Raw genomic sequence first — 20,515 nt, 5'->3', positions numbered from 1 at the left:
GAAGGAAGGAAGGCTCAGTCTACATTTTGGTAACATCCTTGGATGACTGGTATGAATGTTCAAGTTCAAGGCATACTGATGTGTAGTATGGGGTCAGCAAACTTTGTAAAGAACTGGAGTAAATATTTTAGGTTTTGTGGGCCACATGGCCTCTAGGACAAATACCCAACAGAGTGGCTATAGAGCAAAAGCAGACACAGACAATACGTGACAAATGAGGTGGCTGCGCTCCATTAAAGTTTATTTATGGACACTGAAATCTGAATTTCATATGACTTTTTTTACATGTCACCAAAAAGTAATTCTATTCTAGGAGGACCTTAGAATTTTGTAGGTAGGAGTAAGAGATGATTTCATAAAACCTAGGGAGTAAAAGAGACATGCAATTTTTAAAATAAGATCCTGTGTGAAGACTGTGTTTATTCTACAGTTAAAAAAAGCCGCCACATTCAACATTACTCATCACGCAGACGGAGTCCTATGCAGATGTAACTTGGCCTCACACCTAAAAACGGAAGAGCTAGAGCTTTTGCGAGTTGGTTTCGCATAAAAGTTTCATATTTTCTTAATTGCAAAACAGTCGCCTCACCATGCTGTGGTGTCTCAGACACCCACAAAGTTCTTGTGGGCTTTTAGACCAAATATTTCCTTCTTGGGATTAATTTTGTTTTTTTGTATCCTTGTTGGTTTACCATTCTCTCTCTAGACAGGTGGGTCAGAGGTTCATGTGAATTGCTGGCTGTATCCATTAATTTAAATAAGGAATGACCCATTCTTTATCCAAGAAATAAAACCACCAAAATGTCTCTCTTGCCAAAAGAAAGAGATCTTTTTCTTAATATTTGAACTGCTCCACCTTAAAACAGATGATTTTTTTTTGTTAATCCATTTTCTTGGCATTTCACATGACATCTTCCTACTCTTCTTGGATTTATTTTCATCATATCTTGCCAAAAGAATTAAAAAATGAAAGCTGGAACTTTTCATTTCATTTTTAAAGTCATTTGATGAGAAGATCAAATAAAATTCCATCGACTGGCCAAAGTCCATCTCTTCCAAATACTTCACTGTACACGTATGTAAATCACACAAACTTGTAACCTTAAAAAAAAAAAAAAAAAGATGTTCAATATAATACAATAATGGCAATAATTTAAGCAACTATTAAGAATCTGAAATTATTGGGGATCCCTGGGTGGCTTAGCAGTTTAGCGCCTGCCTTTGGCCCAGGGCGTGATCCTGGAGACCCGGGATCAAGTCCCACATCAGGCTCCCCACACGGAGCCTGCTTCTCCCTCTGCCTGTGTCTCTGCCTCTCTCTCTCTCTTTCTTTGTGTGTGTCTCTCATGAATAAATAAAATCTTTAAAAAAAAAAAGAATCTGAAATTATTCAAAACAAAACCCAGTCAAAATCTGCAACCAAGTCCCCCATTTCTTCATGACCTTCTTTTAAAAAAAAAATAACCTGTTCATTTAATATCAAAATATGAATATTTTATACTTAGGACTATGAGCTATAGAATGTTTAGTTCTTCATTCAACTGTTTTTTTTTTTTTAAGATTTTATTTATTTATTGGAAAAGAGAGAGCATGAGAGGGGTGGGATAGGCGGAGAGGCAGAGGGAGAAGCAGACTCTCCACTGAGCAGGGAGCCCAACCCAGGGCTTAATCCCAGGACCCTAGGATTATGACCTGAGCCAAAGGCAGACGCTTGACCAATGGGGCCACTCAGGTGCCCCTTCATTCAACTTTTAAAGAAGGAAGGATAAGGTGTCTTGATGGCTTCCATTTCTTTTCAGGTACTTAGAGACTTAATGATCACCTTTTTCCCCAAAGAGTGAAGAGTTGTTACCTACTCATGGCACAGGAGACTCAAAAAGAAAGTTAAAAATGGGAGATTTCCTGTTTGTCTTCCTCTTAGATGCAGAAAGCTGCAAAAGAACTGACCTTGAACTCACCTTGAAGGCAACAGAAAGCTGGATAATTAATAAAATTATGATTTGCCTTCAGTCCACCAGGAGCTAACACAGCTAGGCAGACAGATGAACTAAATGTCAGATGACAGGCCCCTAGGAGAGACCAGATGCTTGAACTGCTTCACCTATGGCAAAGCACAGCCTAAGGAGGCAATCAGCTTAGAAGAAGGTAAACAGAAAATGGATACATGTTTAAGGAATTCTTCAAGGCCCAGTGTGGACTAGAGTGACATTCACATCCCTGGTTGCTCCAGACAAGAGATCTGCACTCCCTCACCCCACCTCCCAATACCCCCCACCCAGGGCACAGGCACACAAGGCCCCGATCCCCTTCCCTTTGTGAAGAAAGACCTTTCTGGAAGCAGGAGCTGTGGTCTTGGGGAAGGGGCAGGAAGTGCCCACCCCCACCCCTCTGCATAGGCCAGGCAAAGATTCATTGCTTCTGGGCACGGATAGAAGCCAACAGAGATCGAAGCCAATATCACTTGTGGAGGTGCAGAAAACCCTCCATTTCTCCCCCTGTCCCAGGCAAAGATGAACTGTGAGGGCAGAGTCTGGCAGCCCCCCTCAAACCCACCACCAACTATGCATGGGCAACAAGGGCTAGCAATCTACCCCCAGGGCTGGGGTGTGAAGGAACAAAGCAACCCACCGGTCATTAATCTCAAGCAAAGGTTCCCTGCTGCTTCTGTTTTGACACAAAGTAGAGGTCAGCTACCACCCAGGGAAGAGCAGAGAACTATCTCCCGCCCAAAATTCTTCACTGATAGTTAAGAGTCTGGATGCCAGATGAGAGACACGAAAGTTGAAAAAGCCCCAGTCTTGAGATCCATGTCCCCAGGACCTAGCTTAGTGAGGCAGATCAAGAGAATGAAGAGCCCTCACTTCACACCCATCTTTGGCCTCTCACCAAATTACCAACAACTGGCAGGATACAACGTGAGAAAGACAAGAGCCACACAGAAAGACCCTTTATGCAGTCTTTGAAGGGCTGCTTCAAGCTGCAGGTGAATTGGGAACACAGAAAAATCCACCAGCATCCTAGAATCCACATTAAGTACCAGGCAGTGGCAACCCCCCCCCCCCCGAGGAATTAAAAGGCCATGATATATTAATAGTAATTATAGCAACAACAAAACCTACAATCAGCTGAAACTGAGGCTGCATTGGCTCAACCTTCTCTTATGAAACATTGAGAAGAGTCATGCCCATTTCTGGGCATAAATCCTACTCTTTTATACAAAATGTCCAGTATTCAATCAAAAATGATGAGACACACAACAATAACAGGAATGTGTACTATGCTAATGTTAGATGTATCCTATATATGTCAGATAGGTCAAGTTAAAAGTGATTTTCTTTTCTATTCTTATTTTCCATCTAGAAATTCCATTAATTAGATCTATTAAAATCTCCAACCATAATTGCTGAAACATCAATTTCTCCTTTCTACTCTGTCCTGCTGCATCATGTATTTTGTTGTTAAATATATGATCATTTACAAATGTTAGAGTATTCTGATGTATTGACCCTTTATGATTAAAAAATATTCCTCATTGTTTCTAGTAATATTCTTTGTCAAAAAGCCTATTTTGTCTGAAATTTATATAGTCACTCCTACTTTCTTATGGCTATTCTCTGCAAACTGTACCTTTTCCATCACTTTCTTTTCAACCAGTTTTGTGTCTTTAAACAAATGTGTATCTCTTATACACAGCCCATAGTGGGATCTTGCTTCTTTATCCAGTCTGGTAATCTCTGCCTTTTAATATAATTGTCGATGTATTGGACCAACGTCTGACATTTTGCCATTTGTTTTCTATATGTCTCTTGTCCTATTTATTCTATTCCTTTTTACTGCCTTCCTTTGTGTTAAATATATTTTCTAGTATACTATTTTAATTCCTCTACTATTTTCTTAGCTTTGGGGTTTTTCTTGGTGTGTGTGTTTTTTTGTTTTGTTTTGTTTTGTTTTGTTTTGTTTAGAGTTATCTCAATTGCCACAAACCATTAACTCATCACAATCTACTTTCAGGTTTATACTGACTTAACCTCTTTTTTTTTTTTTTGGATTTTATTTTTTTAACTAATCTCTACGCTCAATGTGGGGCTAGAATTCATAACCCCAAGATCAAGAGTCACATGCTCGAGGCACCTGGGTGGCACAGTCAGTTAAGCATCCAACATTTGGTTTCAACTCAAGTCATGATCTCAGAGCCATGAGATTGAGCCCTACATCAGGCTCACACTCAGTGTGGAGTCTGCTTAAGATTCTCTCACTCTCCCTCTGCCCCTCCCTTCCATGTTCTCTCTCTCTCAAATAAATAAATGAATCTTTAAAAAAGAAAGAGTTGCATGCTCTACTGACTGAGCCAGCCAGGCACTACAATACTGACTTAATTTTGATAAAATATAGCAAATTTCATCCAGTAGTCTCAGACAAGAGGGCCACTTAAGCCTGCTGTTCTTACCTAAAACTCTTTCATTTTCAAGGATAAGTTGTTCTCACTCTGTTATTTGCCTTTGGTCAATTTCTAGTGCCTTTCAATAGTTATTTTTGACAGGTTCACTCAGTTTCATACTTGCTTTCACAAAGAGGAATTACCACCATCTTTATCCCACCATAACAGGAAGCTGACCTCCCTCAATTTATAAATATTAATATTTCTAGGAAATTTTATTGATCTAAGCTATGGCAAGAGAATAAAGGGGAAAATGTCAGTTCTCTTCATAACTGGATGCCAGTTTATGGACAGCATTCTCAGATCTTTAAAAAATGGTCCACAGAGAAACTTGAAAGATACAGTTACCTGTGGAGAGTATCAGGTTTCTTGTATGGTTAATGCCAGTTCCCCCACAGTGAAGGAGTCCTTCTGGACTCTCTGCTGGTGGTGAAAATCACAACTTCGAAGTAGTAAATTCTCCACCAGCATGGGGAGTCTTGGGAAGGTCTGAGCTTAGTAACAGTGGAGGATGGGGCAGTAAAGTAGGAGACAAGCCAGCCCAAAGCTGCTTCGGGGCACAAAGACTGGTAAAGACAATGATTTGAGCTTCATTACTTACATTTTGTTTTCCCACTGAACAAGCAAACAAAGGATGCAAAAATACACGTGAGACCAAGGGATTTCCATTACTGTGTATGGATACAATTCTGCTGCCCTCCCTTGTTTCTCAAGAAAGTGCATCTGTTAGTTTTACCATTTTCAACAGCCTGCATGAAACTAGGGATCCTCTCCGGAGAGCCAGGGGAGCCACCAACTGCAGACTCTTGTCTCATTTACACCCGGGAGCTTGCATTGGAGGTAGGCAGGATCCGTCAGCATCAGTACCCAAGGACAGTATGTATTACCATGCATCAAGTAAGCTAATATCCAAGGTCAGGTTCAAAACATACCACTGCACGACAGTAACATAACACAGCTATTAGCATTGACAAAGGACTTTATATAACATAGTTATTGCCACACTTGATTCCTTGCCATGCCACTGGGCTGCCAGATGCTTCTACAGGACAGGCCTGGCGATGGTCTACCATAGAAAAGGGCAGATTTTTTTTTTAAGATTTTTTTATTTATTTGACAGAGGGAGAGCACAAGCAAGAGGAGCTATGGGGGGGGCAGACTCTTCACTGAGCAGGGTGTCCAACAGGGGCTCGATCCCAGTACCCTAAGATCATGACCTGAGCGAAAGGCAGATGCTTAACCAACTGAGCCACCCAGGCGCCCCAAAAAAGATTTTTGAAGTCAAAACCAGGTTTCACCACTCATCACTTGTGCAATCAAGGTTTTCTCAGACATAAAAGGAAATGCAAAGCATAACCCAGGTCTTGAGGGCCTATTGAAGGTTCTCTTAAAATTAAGCAACAGTTTCATTCCTTAAGCATTTCCCCATTTTGCCTCTGTGTGCCTCCAATTCTTTCTCTCCACATCACTGAGACCAAAATATTTTTAATATCTCAGATCTGCTCATTTTGCTCTCTCAACACAGGTCGGGCGTCTTAGAGCCTTAGTGCCATGCTCAGCATAGTGTTGGCAATGCATAATAACATCTAATACAGGCATACCTCATTTTACTACATTTTGCATTAGTGTACTTTGCAGATTTTGCATTTTTTACAAATTGACAGTTTGTGGCAACCCTGCATCAGGCAAGACCATCAGTGCCACTTTTCTACAGCGTGTGCTTACTTCATGTCTCTGTGCCATATTCTGGTAATTTTCACAATATTTCAAACTTTCTCATTATGACTCTATGTGTTATGGTGATCTGTGATCAGTGGTAACAACTCAGATGATGGTTAGCGTTTTTTAAGCATAAGGTATTATTTTTAATTAAGGTATGTACATTGAGGGGTTTTTTAGACATAACATTATTTCACGCTTAATAGACTACAGCAGTATAGTGTGGACATAACTTTCCGTGTGCACCGGAAAACCAAAAAATTCACTCGACTCATTTTACTGTGATATTTGCTTCGTCGTAGTGGTCTAGAACCAAACCTGCCGTATCTCTGAGGCGTGCCTGTACTTAATGACCTCTTACTGCAAGCCAAGCATTGTTCCGAAAAGTTTAACATGCACCAACACATTTAATTCTTAAGATGAGCCATTTAAAAAAATTAATTAATTAATCAATTAAAAAATGGTATGAACTATTATATTCCCAACTTTATGGATGAAAGCAGTGAGAAACAGCGAGTAATTACCTTGCCCAAAGTGATGTAGCTGGTAAATGGGAACACTGGAACTCAAAGACTCTAGATCCAGAGTCCACCCTCTGACCTTGAGGTCCCACTGCCTGGCTTTAATTAAAAGAAGAAGAAGGAAGAATGACTTTATAAAACAAACAAGTGAAATTCACTTCAGCTTGGCATTCCTCAGATCAGAGCAGTGCTACATTTTATACAGTTGCATTTTTAAAGGGAGCACTTCATTTAAACACCCTCAATGGAAAGAAATTTTGATTTATTCTCCCAGATAATTCTAAGAAGATTAGAAGTAGATGCACTAACTTGACATAAAGCTCCTGGGAACAATAAAATCTAAACCAACATAAATTAACATTTAGTTTCTACTAAATGTCATCCAGGCTGGCTAGTTAGCATGTTCCGAGTGTACTGTTTCATTTATCCGCCCCATTCCCTGCATTTCAAACACCCAACCACAGCAATCGGCATGAACGTGCTCTATGTGCTGTTTGCATCACAGCTTCTATTCCCAATCCATATGCTAATAAGGTATGTTTTTACAGTGTTTTTCAACGTATCAATTACCTTCTTATACATCATCTCACCTAACCTTCAAAACAACCCTATAAGACTGGCATTGTAATTCTCATTTTTCTCATTCATGTCAAATGACAAGCAAGGGTTTTAAGTAATTCTTTCAAGGTCACACAGCTTGTAAGTGGCAGGATACAGATTCAACCCTCAACCCAAGCTTCAGGTGTAAGCCCTTTCCTGCTGCCCAAAGCTGGCATTTACCAGGATACTAAATTCGATCCCCTGTGGTGCCACAGTGAGTACAACGGAGTAATAATATGAACAGTTATGTTAGAATCTTGTCTCAGAAGAGCTCAAATACTTTACGCCTCATTGATCTTGCCAAATGTCTCTAATGGCCCATAAAAAGGAAGCCCACGATGTGGACAAGAGCGCCCCGTTGGTCCCAATGCCAATGCCAACAACCCACCCAGCACACCCAGTTCTCTGACCTCCCAGTGGCTCCCCAGTCAGGCGACTTGGCCTTGGCTTTCTTTGCTCTCCAGCCACAGAACACAGAGTAAGAAGTGGAAAGTAACCTCCTTGTTTCCAAAGGAGATATGTTTAGGTATCTCTCTAACAAAAAGAACAAAGTGGAAGAAAGATCACAGATTCGCAGAGGAGTAAGCAGAAGAGGCGACCAATCTGGTTCCTCCGCTCACTAGGCGAACAGCTTTGGGCAAATCTCCTTCGAGGCCCTATTACAAAAAACAGGTGTCTGGAGCACCTGGGTGCCTCAGTCAATCAAGCACCAGCCTTCAGCTCAGGTCATGATTCCAGAGTCCTGGGATCGAGTCCCGAGTCAGGCTTCCTGCTCAGTGGGGAGCCTGCTTCATCCTCTGCCTGCCGCTCCCTCTGCTTGTGCTTTCTTTTTCCCTCTGACAAATAAATAAATAAATAGAATCTTAAAAGAAAAAAAAAAAAAAAAAAAGCAAGCAAGCTGTCTCGGTCAGTTGTCCACAAATGAGGGCCTGCGGGTCAGATCCTGCCCAACACCTGTTTTATAAATCAGGCTGACTCAAGCCTGGCCACATCCATCCATCACTTATCACTGATGGCTGCTTTCACACGAAAGCAGAGCTGCGCTGTTGAGACAGAGACCGTCTGGACTTCAAAGCCTCAGATATTTACTACTTGGCCCTTACAGGAAAGGTTTGGCAAACCCTAGGCTACATCATCCTCAAGCCTTCTGCCTCTGGCTGCAAATCTCTGGTCATAACAGAATATTTTAAAAATGCATTTGAATTCTGCAATAGCCATGAAAAACAAGGACAGTTATGATGTGACACATAAATATGTAAGGACTCCGTGAAAGACATCAGACAAGTGGGATCCAAGAGAAATGGAAAGCCCTGGCAGGTAGCAGGCACAAGAATGGGGCAGCCCCGGAATGTGGGAATGACCCCAGGGAACACCTAGCTCAGACAAGGAGGGCAGAGAGGAGACAGTCCCTGGGCAGCTGGCAGTGTGGCTGGCTGAGCCCTGACCCCACTCTCCATGCTCAGCCTCAGCAGCAAAGGCATCCACCCCCAGGCTGGAGCCATGAGGTAGAAAACATGAGCCACGGGGACACCTGGGTGGCTCCATGGCTGAACATCTGCCTTTGGCTCAAGTTGTGATCCTGGGGTCTGGGATCGAGTCCTGCATCCGTTTCCCTGCAGGGAGCCTGCTCCTCCCTCTGCCTCTCTCTCTGTCTCTGTGTCTCTCATGAATAAATAAAATCTTAAAAAAAGAAAGAAATCAAGCAAGTAAGCCTGAGCCAGGACATTAGGACAGTGTGTCCCCAGGGACTGGTCATCCCTACCCCTGGAGAAAGGGGAACAACATTCCCTGGCAAACAGCTGCTGGTATATGCTACCCAGCGGTGCAGTGCCCCAGGCTGGAGAATGGTGCCATAAAGAGATGAAGCATTCACAGGGGAGCGAAGAGGGAATCTTGGTGATGGGTGAGCACCCAGTGTCTACCATGAGAGGAAAATCAGCACCGTGACTGAGCAGCCCCAGGTACAAGCACAACCTAATTCCTGAGTAGACAGTGTTACTTCAGTAGACAGAATAAGACTTAAGAATGATAGCATAAAATATACAGGGACTTCTTAGAAAGAAATTTAAAAAGGCAATGAACCTTAAAAAAAAAAAAAATAGCCAAAGTATATGAACAGGCAAGGCAACTCACCAGAGAAGAAACACCAATAGCTGTAAATACACTTAAAGGTTCTCATTTAGGAAGATTTGGACTCAAACAACAATTACCTACTACCCCTGCCCCCATCAAACTGGTGAAAATCTAAGAGAATGTCGAGGGAAGGACTGTACTTTAGATCAGCCTATATGTAGATTTTTTTAAAAAGATTTATTTATTTTGGGGAAGAAGCAGGTGCAGAGAGAGAGACAATCTTCATTTTTTTTTCTTTTCGATTTTATTTATTTGACAGAGAGATAGAGAAAGAGCACAAGCAGGAGGAGCAGCAGAGGGAGAGGGAGAAGCAGACCCTCTGCTGAGCAGGGAGCCCAATGTAGGGCTCGATCCCAGAACCCCGGGATCACGACCTGAGCTGAAGGTAGACACTCAACCAACTGAGCCACCCAGGTGCCCCAGGGTGAGAGAATCTTAAGCAGACTCCGCACTGAGCCCAGAGCCCAACAAGGGGCTCTATCTCATGACCCTGAGATCATGACCTGAGTTGAAACCAATAGTCAGATGTTTAACCAACTGGGCCACCCAGGCACCCCTATGCACATCTCCTTTAATCCAACCATTCTTAGTATCTACCAGAAAGAAGTACTATTATGCACACAGAAAAGATGCACGGATGAGAACAGTCACAGCCTTGTTTGAATCAAGAAAATCAAAGCAGCATAAATTCCCACCTACAACAAATCATGAGCAAACTCTGGTACATGGGAGCTAGGAAATACTCTGCATTCTGTGCAGCGGGGTAACTGGGAGCTTCTGATGGACGGTGGCTTTTTTTAAAGATTTATCCATTTATTCATGAGAGATACGAGAGAGAGAGGCTGAGGGAGAAGCAGGCTCCTTGTGGGGAGCCCCATGTGGGACTCGATCCCGGACCCTGGGATCCTGCCCTGAGCCAAAGACAGATGCTCAACCACTGAGTCACCCAGGCGTCCCAGCTTTTATTTTTTTTTAACAGCATTCCCTTGCCCCTAGAACAACACCCATCATGCAGAGGTACCGAGATTTATTGGATGAATAAAATTTACATGAGTGTGCCTGTGTTGTTCTCGGGGTGCTAAGGCCTGTGGACCGACCGCATCAATACACACACACACTCTCTGGCTCTCCAGCTTCGAGTTAGCTTCAGCCCCTGAGACTCCTTCTAATCTCAGGAATGTATTAGTCAGCTAGGGCTACACTACAAAATACCCCAGGCTGGAAGGATTAAGCAACAGACATGTTCTTTTCTTTTAAGATTTTAGTAATCTATTTGAAAGAGAGAACGAGATCATGAGCAGAGGGAGAGGAGAGGCAGGGGGAGAAGCAGACTCCCCACTGGGCAGGGAGCCCGATGTGGGACTGGATCCCAGAACCTCGGGATCATGACCTGAGCCCAAGGCTGATGCTCAACCACTGAGTCACCCAGGCGACACAACAGCAGACATTTTCTTTCTTCCAGTTCTGGAACCTGGAAAGTTGAGGAGCGAGGTCAGGCAGGATTGAGTTTGGGGTGAGGGTTCTCTTCCCTGCCCTCTTCTCCCTGTGCTCTCTCACATGCAGGCTGAGAGCAAGAAAGCCTTCTCATGTCTGCTCTTTTGAGGCACTAGCCCCATTATGGGGACCCCACTCTCATGACCATGCAGAACCCTAACGGCCCCCCCAAAGGCCCCACCCCTGAATACTATCAGGTAGGGGGTTAGAGTTTCAATCACAGGAATTTGGGGGCAAACAAGCATTCACGCCATCATAGGAAGGGAGGAGCAGGAAGGGTTTTTATTTGCCTCCCTTTGGGACTGATGTAGACAGACTGACTACTACCCCCACAGACAATCTCAGGGACATATCCAGGGACATATCTCCCCCTCCCCCCCAGCCCCTTCCCTTCTCTTTTCCCCCCTTCTCCTACCCCTTCTCCCACCTGGTCTACAGGTAGGAACAGCTCCCTGAGGATGACTGACCTCAGGGTGCTGTGCACTCCTATGGTCTCCCTACATCCTGCTTAGTACATCAAATTCTCCTCAAATTACCCGGTTCGACTGAGTCATCTGTTTCTCCCCAGGTTCCTGACAGACACGGATATGTGTGTAGAGCATATTTTTTACATAAAGAAGGAAAGTTCCAGACCAGAGCACAGATAATGACATAATCCACATAGTCAAGAAACTACATATTTCTCTGTGTGCCTATGTGTGTGTGAATTCAGAGAAACGGAGGACAGAGGAGGCCCACGACAGTGATGACAGTGATTGTGTCTGGGAAGAAGAAGACAGAGGAGATGAGCCAAGGGGAAGAGGGGCCAAGCGGCAATCTCGCTTGGTGTATATTGTTAGAATTCCGAACACTGAGCATGTACTTGGTTATTGCACGTTTAATTAAAAGATCTTGAAAGAAATAATGTCTGAAGGAGAGACAATGTTCACTCTATATTTTTATTTATTTATTTTTAAGTAGGCTCCACACCCAATGCAGGGCTCGAATGCACGATCCTGAGATCAAAACCTGAGATCAAAAAAAAAAAAAAAAAAAAACCTGAGAGGGCAGCCCTGGGTGGCTCAGTGGTTTAGCGCCACCTTCAGCCCAAGGCGTGATCCGGGAGACGCAGGATCGAGTCCCACATTGGGCTCCCCATATGGAGCCTGCTTCTCCCTCTGCCTGTGTCTCTGCCTCTCTCCCTCTGTCTCTCATGAATAAATAAAATCTTAAAAAACAAAGTTACCAGTAGCAGTTAGCATTAGACAATAGCATCATGCGAGATCTGTTTTCTTCTTTTTGTCTTCAAAGTTTCCCGACCCAAAAATTACGTGACTTTGGTAATTATGAAATTATTTACATCACAAATTGGATAAGTTAAGGAGAGAGGACTGGATCAGATAGACGATCTCTGAAGTTATTTCAAGTTCTAAACTCCAAACTCTCTGATGTCTCATTTCAACACAAAATTATCCAAACAGCAGACAACAACAGGATATCCGTGATTGATCGAGTGGTTCCAGGGAGCATAAATAAGGAGACCTCAAAATATTCACAACAGGTACATCCACAGTGAGGCCATAGCCAGGGGACCGGCAACACAGGCGCTGGGCCCCAGCGTGCGGGCGGAGAAGGGAGGAGCACCCTGGGTCAGGAGGGAGGCTGGCCTTCTCTCTGTGGGTAAAGATTCCCTCCTGGCACCTGGCACATCACATAGGAAGGGCACACAGATCAAGCGATCCCCCTCCAGCAGAGTCTGGAGGGAAGAAAGAATGGAGAGGGTGTCCAAAGCGCAAGGTCTGAGGCTGGTGCACAGCTCAAAAGTGAATCGGCCTATCCTCTGGACACACATAAGGAACTGGCTTATCCTTTTGGCCAAAAGTGTGTGTCAGAGCAAAGAGGCGATGAAAGCAATTGGCAAAAGGGAGAGGAGAGTCCCTCAAGACCATGATTAAAAACAAAACAACACAACACAAAACAAAACCAAACTTGACTTTATGGAAGAAGTAATTGGGGAAGCACAGCTACGTTCTGGCAGCAGAGACACGCCGGAGCGCACCACAAGGAGATGATGCTGGCCCTCCCATGCAGAAGGGAGCACCTAGACAGGGGGCAGCACTCCACTGAGCCCTGACCTAGGCAGGCCCTTGGCAGGGAGAGTGCAAAAAGGCTTCATGCGGCTGCATGGTTGCATGACGATAAGGGCAGCAGTCCCCTGCCCCCCCCCCCCCCCCCCCCCCGCTCCTGTTCCCTAACTGCCCACCTTGGGGCAAGGTCCGCGCCCTCTCATTCTGCAGATTACATGAGCAGGTCTGGCGCGTGGAAGATTCTCAATCAATATTAGCAGCCTTCCCCCATCCCCACCTCTCAGTTTTCTCCTTCCCTCTTGTATTTATAGATTTATGCAGATACCGGAGATATTTTTGGTGCTGATTCCAACCCCCTGAAATAAATCATGTTACAGGAAGTAATTTGTTTACAAAGCAGCTCTATGAATCTGCATGCTAAAAAGGAATTCCCTTCCCAAGCATAAAAATAACTGGTCTCTTATTGATTAGCAAATAACCTGCTGGCAGGCAAAAGTGGAGCTTGACTTAAATACACCATGATTTTTTTCCACAACGCCTCCCGATCTGAAGACCCTACAGAAGACCATTCAGCAGTTTGGTGAGGAAAGAAAGCCAGATCGATCATCAGAGGAAAAGAGATGGAAACTTCTTAAGGATTAGGATACAACAATCTGCCACTCTGTCATTCCAATTCCACCTCCGAATGGTAAGCGTCTGAGATAGGCTTCTCCAGAGGCAGACTCTGAGACTCAGATCTGCATGAAACTGATTTATTAGGAAGTAGTCTCAGGAACTAACAGTAGGGAAGCAGGCAGGATTGAGATAGAGAAGGAAGCCATGCAAGGGTGAGACTTTGAGCCAAGTGTTAGAGAATATAGCATTCGCTCCACCCCAGAGGGGGGAAACGGTGGCACCTCTGGAGACAGTGTAAGCCATCCCATCAGGAGCAAGGGATGCTGAGAATTTATGGCCTCACACCTGTCTTTCACCAGGTAAGAACTGGCTCTGGGGGCACTGGATTGCCAGACACTCCCTGCTCTCCTTGCACTAAGGCAAACCCATCCCAAGGGCCTCAGGGGCAGCCCTTCCAGAGAGAAAGTACCAAGGAGACAGTGCACACAGGTCAATGGAATTGACATTGGGGAGATTTGGGAAGATACTGTATGCATATGTGGGTGTTCATGTCCTGAAATCTATCCCCAGTACCTCTCCTGCTAAATCATCTTAAAAGAAACAAAACATAAACACTGGCATGTCTCAGAAGCTGTACATTTTGTTCCCATACACGAACACAAATTAATCCATGTATTCATCTAAAACAGATTCCACTGTAAAATGCAAGTCAGTCTTAACTCTGGATCTTAGAAGAAATTCTACATTCTTCTCTTTTACAGCCACATTTGCAAACCCTCAAAAGAGAACCTATTCAAGTGTTGTTCTAGAACTGTGTTTACTCAGGAGTATCAAGTTCTTGAGAAGTAAGATTCATTAGGCCACTGTGATGCTGGACCTTTTTTTTAGAATAGAGATATGTATTGAACATATGATGCAGCATAAAACTCAAATGGAAGGGTCTCCACAAAGCGGCAGTCATTATAGGGGTCCAGCTGCCCGCATGCATCCCATGCTCCTCCTCCTTGATACCCACTTCAGCTCACCAATGTGAGAGTCCTAAGCTGTAGGAGCACAGAGAGGAAACAGTATTAGGTTCCACTCAAAATCATCTGCTGCCAATAATAGACAAAATCAAGCTACTTGCATGAATCATCTTTCACTCTCCAAAGAATCGGCAGCTTGGTGTCTTTTGACTGCTGTGGCACAGAGGATCAAGGTAGACAGCCCCCCCAGGACAGCTTCCCTCTGACCCATGGATCATCCCCCTACTCTTTTATCCATATCCTTTGGTGGTAAAGCATCAGGACCAGTTACTTAGACTATACAGTCTACTCCGCTATGTAATTGAGGGGACTTGCAGACACACGCTATGATTGGGCCTGTCTGTCATTCCTTGGTGATTCACTCACTTCATTTCCATGCAAGAACTGTTTCCCTTGGGGGATCTGGGTGGCTCAGTCGGTTAAGCATCTAGGTCTTGACTTCAGCTCAGGTCGTGATCTCAGGGTCTTGAGATCAAGCCCCATATTGGCTCTGTGTTCAATCCAGAGTTTGCTTAAGACTCTCTCTCCCTCTTCCCCTGCTCTCTCTCTTTCTCTTTCTCAAACAAAAAACAAAACAAAAAAACAAAACAAAACAAAACAAAACTGTTTCCCCTCTGGCTCTTGGATGCAGAGGACACTGTAGAGGTCTTTCTCATCTGGGTCTCTTGATAGGTTTCAGATATATTTGCCCCAATGCCACCCACCATGGAAGCTCTATCATCCCTTTTCTGGAATGCCAGAAAAAAATGCCACTTTTTTTTTTTTTAACAGCTCACTACCTCATCTCTCATTTGGGAGTCACCTACCCCGCCATTGTCTTCACTCAGAATAGTAACATAACCACCATGCATGCACTGTAATTATTAGCTATCCAATTACAATATCTTTACTACAGACACCATCTAAAGGAAGATCCTTAGTCAATCAAAAATCTGAAAAAAATATATCCTTTCAATTATGGGCAAGAGATAGGATAAAGCTTAATGTTCCAATGAGCCAGGAATAAAAGAGGAGAAAAGTGAAAAAAAGAAAACAAAACCAAGGGGAAAAAAAGCAGAGAACCTAAAACAACTGAAAATAGGGAAGAATTACGAAATGTAGAAATATTGAAGATAATTTGCTCAGGAGCTGATAGAAGGTGCTGGGTAGAGACCAGGCCAAGCTCTCCAGCACACAGAGCAAGGCTATGGAGAATGAAGGCCAACCTCTAAGTCTAAATTCCATTAGGGTTTCCCTACTCATTTCTGACTCAAGTGGGTGTCTTGCTCTGCCTATTTTCCCATTTATAAAATATGCATAAGAATTCCTGAGACATAATACCTTTGGCACTCCGTTGTGAGAATTTTAAGTGTGGAAAGTGCTTTGAACTTGAGAAAATGTAGTTTCCAAGCTGCAAAATCATAACTGCCTGCAAGCAAGCCACCTATTCATAGATGCCTTTTTTTTTTTTTTTTTTTTTTGACCCGGATATCAAGACCTGAGCTGAAAGCAAGGGTCAGACACTTAACGGAGTCACCCAAGCACCCCACATAGATGCTTTTAAAAATAACTGCTGGGGCATCTGAGTGGCTCAGCCAGTTAAGCATCTACCTTTGGCTCAGGTCATGATCCCAGAGTCTGGGATGGAGCCCCAGGTCAGGCTCCCTGCCTGCTTCTCCCTCTGCTACCTGTTTATGCTGTCTCTCATTCTCTCTGTCTCTCTCGCCCTCTCCAAAAAAAATAAGTCTCTTTTTTTAAAAAATGTGTTTATATCAAGCCACATCTTCACTGTGCTCTTTGCTAAAAAGACTTCCTCCCATTCCCATTAATGTCATATAGATGGACTATATTATATTAAGGAAATATATCATGATATATGCATTATGATAACTAAAAGAATTTTTTAAAGAGGTCAAAGTGACAGTGAAAGGACAAAATAGAAGCTCAAAGTAGATTTTACCCCTCAACATTTAGCAAATAATTCAACCTCATTCAACAGTTATTTAGTGACACTTTCTATATTCCAAGGCACCATAGCATGGGGGTTATGAAGCTAAAAATCAGACTCTGTGCTACATAGTTGAGGGTATATATCCTACAACAAGTATACTCACTTCTCTTTTCTTTCTTTTTTTTAAAACATTTTTTTATTTTTTATTTATTTATAATAGTCACACACAGAGAGAGAGAGAGAGAGGCAGAGACACAGGCAGAGGGAGAAGCAGGCTCCATGCAGCGGGAGCCCGACGTGGGATTCGATCCCGGGTCTCCAGGATCGCGCCCTGGGCCAAAGGCAGGCGCCAAACCGCTGCGCCACCCAGGGGTCCCCACTTCTTTTTTCTTTTAAGATTTTATTTATTTATTTATGAGAGACACAGAGAGAGGCAGAGACACGGGCAGAGGGAAAAGCAGTCTCCCTGTGGGGATTGCGATGCAGGACTCGATCCCAGGACCCCAGGATCACATCCTGAGCTCAACCGCTCACTGCTGAGCCACCAGGTGCACCACATATCCCCACTTCTGTAAAGGTTGCTGGAAATGCCCTTCCCAGCGCACAGGCCACTATCAAATATTCAGCCCCACATGGACATTTTCCAGAACATGCACTTGAGTACTCAGCCACCCCGTCAGCACGGACACCCAGAGATGGGTCTAGAAAGCATGGAGGCATAAGCTACTCCAGCGATCAGATTCCATCATCATTAGGAAGTCCAGCAATAAGACTGAGATGATCACAAAAATTGCACAGCACCTTGCTCCAACGAATTGTTTGGAGAATTGGCTTACTTAATGGGTACTTCTATCAATGTAATACAAACACAGGGTTGAAGAAAGCAAACACACTGCAAGGCCAACGCAGAGAAACCACACCCACTTCTCTCGCTTTTCCCAAATGTCCACTCGACTTTCAGGGATCAAAAGGTTTCAACTGCCTCAAGGGTCTCCTCTAGTATGCACTTTCCATGTTTCTAAATAATATATTTACTCTGCCATTTACTCACTTCAAAACTTGGGATGTTATCTACTGACTTCCAAATATGGGAAATGATAATTTAGCTTCTAAATTCCTACCACCTATTTACAAACCTCCAGAGGGAGTAACATGACAATTAAGTTTAGATCTATCATGGGCAGTCATATTTTTGGGGTTCAGTAAAAGCATTTTACTGCAGAGGTAAGTAATGTAGAATTATTTTATTTCCCTTATTATATAAGTTTTATGCAATTATTTTACAATTACAATTGTAGTACGTTGGGGGCAGCTGGCTGGCTCAGTTGGTAGAGCATGCAACTCTTGATCTGAGTCATGAGTTCAAGCCCCATGCTGGGTGTGGAGCCTATTTAAATAAATAAATGAGTGAATTAATGAAAGAAGGAAAGAAGGAAAGAAGGAAAGAAGGAAGAAGAAAGAAAGAAAGAAAGAAAGAAAGAAAGAAAGAAAGAAAGAAAGAAGGAAAGAAATCGATGTAGTATGCTGTAATTATATCAAATTAAAGTACATAATATTGTAATATGCTAATTATATTATATAATCATAATGCAATCTATTGCTTTATATATTATTTATGTATTATTTATAATATAAATAGCAAAATACTATTTGATTCCATTTGCTTCAAAATACTTATATTTCATATTATAATTTAATATTTGTTACTTGTTATATTGTTACAAATATGGAAACGATGTTATGATTTATAACACTGTATTACCTGAATATCAAATCATGTTATAATAGGGTTCAGTTTCCTTTATTATACACAAGGTTTCCTATATTATATTGATTTCCTAGATTATAAACAAGAATAGCTTCTTTTTGTTGTTCAACTCTTCAACTGGTGTCAAACTGCTCTGTGTACCAGCTCTCATGCTAAGTACTTGGAAGAATTGTGACCAAAGCCTCCTGGCTCCATGGCTCTGACATTCCAGTAGAACACTATAAACATAATAAACAAATCCAGAAGTTGGTAGGTGGTGTTAAAAAACAACAACAGCAACAAAACACCACTATCGCCTCAATTTTCTACATACGATGCTAGTTTTCTGGGTACCATGATCACTTTTTCTCCACATGCTCCATCATATCTGTCAGATGCCTACCAGTATTACTTTCCAAATGTTCAAACATCATCAGATAATCTATTTTTCTTTAAGTAGGCTCCATGCCCAAGAGGGCGCCCAACGCAGCGCTTGAAATCACCACCCTGAGATCAAGACCTGAGCTGAGATCAAGAGTTGGGATGCTTAACTGAGTGAGCCCCTCAGGTATCCCTATAATCTTATTTTTTTAAAGATCTCCCCACCAGCAAAGAGCTGGGCATTTACTGAGGTTTGTCCAAGTATCAATATCTGGACTTTTTTTTTTAATCTGAACAAGAAACTTACCCCCTCCTCCCTGGTTATCAGTGTCTGAGAAGAGAAACTGGCAGTCTGATTCTCAGCATGCGGTGTTTTGTTGAAGCTTACCATATGCCACGGTGAGCTCTGCCCCGGCCCTCTGTGGTGTACTCCTCCAGCTGGAGGCAATGCTCACTAAGGATGGCTGCCACCTTCAGGATGTGGTATGCATGAGGAATCAGAGACCTCTAAGAATACATGGATCCAGAAACCAAGGCATAGAAGCAGAAATCGCCCCCTTAGCATCATTCCCCATATCCCACTGAGGCATTTCATGCTTCCGTTTCTTGCAGCTCGGGGCTCTGCAGGACTAAAAGTCTTGGTCCACTGATGAGGGGCATGCCCCCTTGGAACCTTCTATCCAGTTGTGAACATAAATGGACAAGTGCCACAGCCCCACCAGAGAAAGCCAGCACCTCCAGGGACTCAGACCCCTCTGGAATGAAGGTTTGAGCCACACCCCCCAGTGAGGCACCAGGGACAGCAGAGGAGACAGCCGAAAACAGGGGAATTTAGAATGGATGAGGGAGGAGGAAAATGATGAGGACCAGAGGCAGCCCCGAGACGATTCCACCACCTGCCCCCTGCTAAGTCTCCCTAATGAAAGAGCCCGCTGCAACCCTTAGGGGGCTGCAACTCCAAGCATGTGGATCCACAGGACACACACAAGGTGTCGACTGTGGCAGCCACGGACATATGGTATTCAGACCTCTCTTCAAGAAAGTATGTGCCATTCAGCTTCAAGAATGAATCCAGGGGACATCTGGCCGACAGCACCCTCGAGATCTGCCTCAGCTTTCAATTGAAGGCTACACTCTTCCCAGGCTGCCATCAGTGCAGGACTCTAGAAGGCACCATTGCCCCAGGGACTCCCTGTTGACTATGTCAGATGTACATCCAGGTCTTCACCTTGCCATCACCAGTCTTGCCTCCTCTCTTCTTTTTTTTACAGATGCCAGATTCCATCATAGCTTTTCCATACCCTATTCTGCTTCATCCCCTCGTAATCTTTCAAAGGCATTACATCTACTTCCAATACCCCCTCACACTCCCCGCTCATTCTCAGCATTTATTCCCTGGAGGACTTGACCGACTCGTCAGTCCAGCAGCTTCTCAATGATATGGGATGAAGTACAGATGCCATGGTCACAGGCCTCCTGTACACCCTGTTTTCTAGAAAGCATATCCCTTGGTCCTATGTGATATAATGCAGGACCCAGTGCTGGTGAGTCATTCTTTGAGCCCTTGAACAGTGGTTCTGAAAGAGGTGTTGCAAGTGGAAGGGTCAAACCCATAATCAGAACATGTATCTGCCCCAGCCATGATGAAGTGTTGCTCTTTCCAGGGTAGAAGGTGTTCAATTTAATCAACTTGCCACCAAGTGGCTGTTTGCCCACCTTGAGGAGTATTGCTGTAACAGGAGCTCAGCATCAGACTCTTGCTGATAGGTCAACCATTCAGCAGCAGCTAGCTAAGCCTAAATGGAGAGACCCCACGCTATGGGTCCATACCTAGACTTCATACCTC

At 43.6% G+C, this 20,515-nt stretch overlaps 1 long non-coding RNA gene across 2 annotated transcripts in view; it reads right to left on the bottom strand.

Annotated features, from left to right (window-relative positions):
• Positions 1 to 215: 215 nt before the first annotated feature.
• The window catches only part of LOC112659694 (uncharacterized), a 35,724-nt gene continuing 15,424 nt past the window's right edge, over positions 216 to 20,515 (bottom strand). The window contains exons 4-6 of one of the 2 annotated variants that reach the window (XR_003136444.3): positions 6,682 to 6,777; positions 5,175 to 5,372; positions 216 to 1,101 (exon numbers count right to left, since the gene is read on the bottom strand). This is a non-coding gene — a long non-coding RNA (uncharacterized LOC112659694). The remainder of the gene's footprint in view (positions 1,102 to 5,174; positions 5,373 to 6,681; positions 6,778 to 20,515) is intronic. The other variant, XR_003136443.3, reaches the window with a different exon arrangement.

The sequence above is a fragment of the Canis lupus genome, chromosome 11 (assembly GCF_003254725.2).
Source record: "Canis lupus dingo isolate Sandy chromosome 11, ASM325472v2, whole genome shotgun sequence".
Taxonomy (NCBI): domain Eukaryota; kingdom Metazoa; phylum Chordata; class Mammalia; order Carnivora; family Canidae; genus Canis; species Canis lupus.
This window is presented reverse-complemented; position numbering and strand designations above follow the sequence as displayed.